General features: G+C 46.3%; 1 long non-coding RNA gene across 2 annotated transcripts; it reads right to left on the bottom strand.

Annotated features, from left to right (window-relative positions):
* Positions 1 to 385: 385 nt before the first annotated feature.
* LOC311609545 lies at positions 386 to 3,971 on the bottom strand. Of its 2 annotated transcripts, none has more exons than XR_014783418.1 (4): positions 2,928 to 3,971; positions 1,346 to 1,521; positions 1,133 to 1,274; positions 386 to 520 (listed from the first exon to the last, which is right to left on the bottom strand). It is a non-coding gene; the product is annotated as an uncharacterized lncRNA (long non-coding RNA). The 2 variants fall into 2 exon arrangements; XR_014783419.1 differs by having other exon boundaries at positions 1,133 to 1,223; positions 2,928 to 3,970.
* Positions 3,972 to 6,289: the final 2,318 nt, after the last annotated feature.

The following is a 6,289-nucleotide window of genomic DNA, read 5'->3' as shown; positions in this document are numbered from 1 at the left end:
TTTACTCAAGGGCTGGAGAGATGGCTCAGAGGTTAAGAGCACTGCCTGCTCTTCCAAAGGTCCTGAGTTCAATTCCCAGCAACCACATGGTGGCTTCCAACCATCTATAGTGAAATCTGGTACCCTCTTCTGGTATGCAGGCATATATGAAGGTGAAACACTGTATACTTAAATAAATAAATCTTTAAAAAAAAAAAAGATTTACTCAAAAAAAAAACAACCAAGAAAGCTGTTAGGGAGTAGAGGAGAAGCTATAGATGAGCCAGAGGCTTATTATGGGTGTGGAGCTGAGTCATCAGAGAGTGGCACTGCTTGAGAGGGCTTAGGAGGCGTGGTCCTGTTGGAGGAAGTGTGTCGCCGGGGGTGTGGTTTGGGGTTTCAAAAGCTCCAGCCCAGTATCTCTTCTCTTGCTGCTGCCTGCGGATCCAGATGTGGAACTCTCAGCTCCTTCTCCAGCACCATGTCTGCCTGCGTGCCGCCATGCTTCCCGCCGTGACGACAGTGGACTAAACCTCTGAAACTGTAAGACAGCGCCAGTTACATTCTTTATTTTATAAGAGTTATTGTGGTCATGGTGTCTCTTTGGAGCAATAGAACACGGACTAAGACAGCCACAGTATACAGATAGCGTACACTCCCCTCCCCCACCCCCCCATTCCATTAGATCTTTTGCTTGCTGGTCCCTTATATTCAGAAGATTGCACAGAAAGACTACAGACCTGAAAAGCGTGAATCTGACTACTGCACAGCGCAAGTTACATTAGTAAAGGATTAGCCAATCCAGTGAGCGTATATTGTCATGAATTAGACACATAGTAAAACGTATCACATTCCAACTCACTGCTAGCGTGCAGAGACCCGGTGGTGACAGTGGGGACTAAGCAAGTGGCACAGAGTAACTTAATGACAAGGAGCTGTTACATGTAGGCAAGAAAGCATGGAGGTATTATATATAAAAACACATGGGAAGTAAGTGATATCTAGCACCTGCTAATTTTCAAATTGCTTATCCATTAATTGAGCTATAAAGTACAGCAGGTGAGAGGAGCAGTTGCTGTGCCACTTTGCACGCAAGGGAAGTGATACCCACAGGACTGGTGGCTATGTCTAACCAGGAAGTATGTGATCTTACCTCTTTGAATCTTGGGTGTTTCCAGTATTTGTTTTAAAGCTTTAATTGGACAAGCTCGTCTTCGTGTTTTAATAGACGTGAAATCACGTCTCTGCCAAAATAGATGAGCGAATTAATAACTGTCTTGGCAGAATCTCTTTCCCTAGGATGGATAAAGCGAGTCATAACACGTAGTATCTGAAGGCCATAGCAAAACAGCCAAGGTGTAATTACCTCTGAGAAGCCCTGTTGGACCTGGGGATTGAGTCCCTGGCTGGTGCAGGGGGACACACTCTTTGTCCACTTGTATGAAAACTGTACACTGTAGTCCGAAGAACTGTGTCCATTCTCCTAATCCTTGATAATGCATGCATACTGAATCCAGACACATCAGCCCCGTAGGTGAATGCCTTATAGAAAGCAGAGTGCTGTGATGTTATAGGATTAAGAAGGGGTTGTCAGAGGGGAGCAATCAGAGCAGATCCTACCCTGCACACCCCTGAGCTGTCTCCACATCCTTTGTAACCTGCCATGGATGTTCACAAGGAAGGGGAGAAGTCTGTCTGGTTTGGGGATCACCTAGGAGGATAGGGAGGCCAGTTAAGACAGCACAGGTGCTTCTTGTAAGCTGGACACTCTTCAGGGGTGACCAATAGGGGGGAGACTGTTTTTAGAGGAAGATGATCAATGGTGGCTGAATATTAATGACAGCACCCCTGGTACTCTGCCTCTTAACTGTTATTTCTTATTTTTTTTAAAAAAATTACTTATTTCATTTCTAGAACTTAAATTCCAGAATAAATAGAGACCTATAATTCACCTTGCTTCATAACCCTTTTGTGACACAAAAAAAAAAAAAAAAAAAAGGATATTAAGGCCACTTGTCTTTAGCGCCTGGCTACCCATTCAGTTACGGCCGGGGAAGTGCTGTATATGCCTATGACTGTGCTGGGCGCTGGCACTCTCTGTGAGTTTACAGCCAAGGAGAGATAGGAATGACACACAGATGACATATCTGTCTGTCCTGAAACTGTCAGAAAGTCTCAATACAAAGACCGTCTCTTGTACGAATCAGAGGAAGAAGGTGCATGGTGATGCTGAGAGGCAATAAGAAAAAGAAAGCCATTTTATTTTATTTTTAAGAATTGTGTGTTGGATAGTTTTTTTTTAAGAGTTATTTATTTGTCATACATACACAGTGTTCTGGCTGCATACACACTAGCAGAGGCCACCAGATCTCATTATAGATGGTTGTGAGCCACCGTGTGGTTGCTGGGAATTGAATTCCAGGACCTTTGGAAGAATAGCCAGTGCTCTTAACCTCTGAGCCATCTCTCCAGCCCCAAGAAAGCCATTTTAAATGAGAGAGTCATCATAAAGGGGGAGCCCTTTCCCAGGAGCAGTAAGCTTTTTTTTTTTTTTTTTGACTAAATACAAGTCTAAGGAAGGTAATAGCAGATGGGTAAACTGGAGCCAGGTTGTGGAGAGTTTCCGTGTCTGGCAAAGTGCCTGGCAGTGGGAAGCTAATGAAGGACCAGCTGAAGGCACCTGCAAGCATGCCTGTGCTCTTTAGAGTGACTAACCCAGCTGTCGTGGTGGGTGGACTCAAGTGGAGAAAGCTGCGGTGAGAGAGAAACGTCAAGTGTGAGGCCATCGTAATAGACCAGGCAAATGATGGTACAGTCCTGAGCTAACGCGGTAACACACAGGCTGGGCGCTATACCTGAGTCAAATCCAGCAGGTCTTGGAAACTGGCTAGCTGTGGCTTTTTGAGGGAGGATGAAGAAGCAGGGATCTACCAAAATAAAGGGCTTACCTTTAAAAGAAGATGCAGCGATGTCAGCTTGGAATGTAATAGTTAGCTAGGACTACCATAACAGAATACCACTTTCTGTACAGCTCAAGCAACAGACGTTTACTTCATCACTGTTCTGGAGGCTCCAAGTTCAAAGCCAAAGTGCTGAGTGAAGCTAGTGACGCCTCTCCTCATAGCTTGCAAATGGCAGCCTACTTGCCCTCCTCTCATATGGTCTTCTCACAGTGTGCATACACCACTGATATCACCCTGTGCCTCATTTCCTCTTCAGATCATCAGTCAGATTGATTAGGGCCCCATCTCCAAAGAGACTTCCCTCTTGAGATGAGACTTTGTCCTATGGACGGGATGAAGGCTGACACGGTTCAGCCAGTAATAGGATGTGGGGTCCGAGGTCCTGCGCACACATCAGAGAAGATGTCTAGAAGGTGGCTTGAGGCGTGGGATGGTGCATGGAGGAGAGGTCAGCGGGACTAGGAGGGAAGCTCATCATGAGGCAAACACATGAGATGAAGCCAGGAGAAAAGATGAGATCAACCTCAGGTCACAATGAAAAACAGTAATAGCTGCTCTGTGTTGATCTTACTAGTGATCTGTTCTGGGCCAAGCTCTGTGCAGGCTTGGAGCGACGGCTATAAAAGGGCGATCTTTATTAATACCCTCGATATCATTTACCTTGACTTTATAGAAAGGAGAACAGAAGTTTGGATGGGTAAGATGACTTTTTTTTTTTTAAGGTTTAATAGTTCAGAGTAGAAGAAACAGACTCTACGACTGAAGTATGTCAGATGTCAAAGACAAGGCCTAAGTCATGTGAAACTGCGAGTCCAAGGAAAGGAAGCAGGGAGAATAAGAACAGAAGCCAGGGGGTAGGACGCACATTTGGCGAGGAGGCGAGCACACATCAGAGGCAGAGGGAGGTTAGGGAGAAAAGCCAGGAAGTCACAGAGGGCTGGAGTGAAAGGTGGCAGGGGGTAGGGGTAGGGGTTGGGGCGGGGGTGGGGGGGGTGGGCTGCACAGACAGCAAAGCCAAGAACAACAGAAGGCTAAGAATTAAAAATACACACCCCCCCACGCCGTGGGCTGGGTCGCAGGGAGGCTGTTGGTAACCTTTATGAGAGCTGGTGTTCTGGAGAGCTGGAGGCAGATGGCAGATGGCGATGTGCGGAAGAGAGAAAGGGAAGTGAAAGGAGGAGGTGGCAAAGCTTCGTCATGAGGAGGACAGAGCCGGCTGTGGTTGGAAAGGGGGGAAGCTGAATCAAGGGAAAGTTATTTTCAGAGCAGGACAGAGAGCATCAACTGTATCGGTCAGCAGGGGAGAGGACACATACATTCCGAAGGGGCAGAGAGGACACAGTTGACCGAGGCGGGTGCTCAAGCTGAGGTGGCTTTCAAAGGGAGCTCTTCCTCTGAGATAAGAGGGTGACAATGGATGAGGTGGGGGGTGGGGAGGGTGAGCTGATCTCACAGCAAATGGTCCTTCTGAGAAAGATAGATGAGTTGTATATGCTCAAGGAGGGTCCGAGGTACATGCTGTTCCAATCCATAGATGATGGTTTCCTCCGTCTCGGCTTGAGTTGGATAAGACCTGAGGCAAACCGAGGCCTGAGGATAGATTCCAGTGCGTTTAGTGGGAGGGACAGTGGGCTTTCGGTGACCTCTCTGTAAACTTGAATATACACAATGAAAACCATTTCCAGTCAGACGGTGTTTACGGAATGGCTTCTACACAAAGAGCATTGCCAACTCTTAGAGGATGAGTGTGTTGTAAAGACTTTCCAGTTTGCCTTCTCGCAATTTCACCTTTAACCCATGACGTGAGCACAGGCGTGTGTAGAACCTAGACTAGAAATGGTTAAGTGTTAGTCGCCAGCCTTCCCACATTGGCTTTGCAGATGATTGCAGCTCCTTAGACTGGGGGGGAAATAACGAAATCATACAATCAAGGGACTCAGCCTCCAGCAATCTGGCTCCGTAACACCGAGAGCCAATTCATTAGAAGGTAATTTAATAACACTGCCTCTGAATCATCCGCATGATATAGCGGAGGATGCCTGGCTTTGGAAGGCATTGTCCAGGGAAAGCCCAGGTATGAGTGGCCTGCCCTGTGTGCGAGTAGAACACAGTTGCACAGCTGTTCTCTGGGCCTTGCCCTGCCTCCTGAGAGCACAGCCTAAGGACCGGGTGATACTCTGTTTGGACACCCTCTTCCAAGAGAGTCCAGTTCAGTAGAAGGGGAGCTTGGCTTAAGAGTTCGAATTTAGTATGAAGTGGATGTTGAAGGAAGAAAACAGAAAAGGGTTCCGTGGATGCTGCAAAGCTGTGTGCACCAGAAAAGCAGCCAAACGGAACAAGAATTCTGAAGCAAGGATGTCTCCCAGGGCCTGGCAGTAGCCCTTGGCTGTTTTTCTCCCTTTAGGTATATACAGGCTGGCTTCTCATGTATTGAAAATCAATTAGTGCTGGGGGGGAAACTATTAAAAAGGGTTTCCTTGGGTCTAGTATTGCAGCTAGGACCAGGGTTATCAAGGAGAGTCTGCAGACAACACTTGAGTTCACAGAGGCTGTGGTCAAACATGCTTCCAGAATCTTCAGATACCACAACTCGCTGGCATCTTACTTTAAGATGACAAGTGCAATGCTATAAATTTCAACAATTTTTTTTCTAATTAATGCAGCTAATAAAATTTCAGCATGCTTTCTCTGAGGCAGAGTAGAGAATGTAAGTGCCTGGCAACACATGCTCCAAAATAAGAGCCTTTAAGGCTGTTATGTGGATGCACTACTTAAAAGCCAAGCTCCGTTGTTTTCTAATGAGAGGCAACGGGAGATATTTGCAAGCTGTTTGGTCTGTGCTCAGTAAAAAGAACAAACTTATGACACAGTCCAACTGCCCTTCCTGCCTGCCCAGCCCGGGGCCTACAGAGAACAGTTTTATTCAGGGCCACCAAATGAATAAGTAAACGTTTCTCTGGACTCCCCTTTTGCCCAAGAGCTCAAAGACTTATTTATATTTACTACTCAGTGAACATATTCAAAATAAAGACTCAATATATCGAGCTATACAGGATGAGGTTAGTTAGGTGTCATGGCAGATAGTCATATCAGAAGCTTAGACTGAGGGGCATCACTATGTTAATGCACAGTACCACGGACTTCCTTGTCAGCCAAAGCCTGTTGAGGGCTATTCAGACTTAAACCATAACAACAGGTGTAGTAACAGCTAGCTATTGATTGATGTTTCTTGATCTGTTTTTGTTTTTGTCTTTGTTTTTTGAGACAGGGTTTCTCTGTGTAGCCCTTGCTGTCCTGGACTCGCTTTGTAGACCAGGTTGGCCTGGAACTCAACAGCGATCCGCCTG

The sequence above is a fragment of the Acomys minous genome (assembly GCF_964271855.1).
Source record: "Acomys minous genome assembly, chromosome: 11".
NCBI lineage: Eukaryota > Metazoa > Chordata > Mammalia > Rodentia > Muridae > Acomys > Acomys minous.
This window is presented reverse-complemented; position numbering and strand designations above follow the sequence as displayed.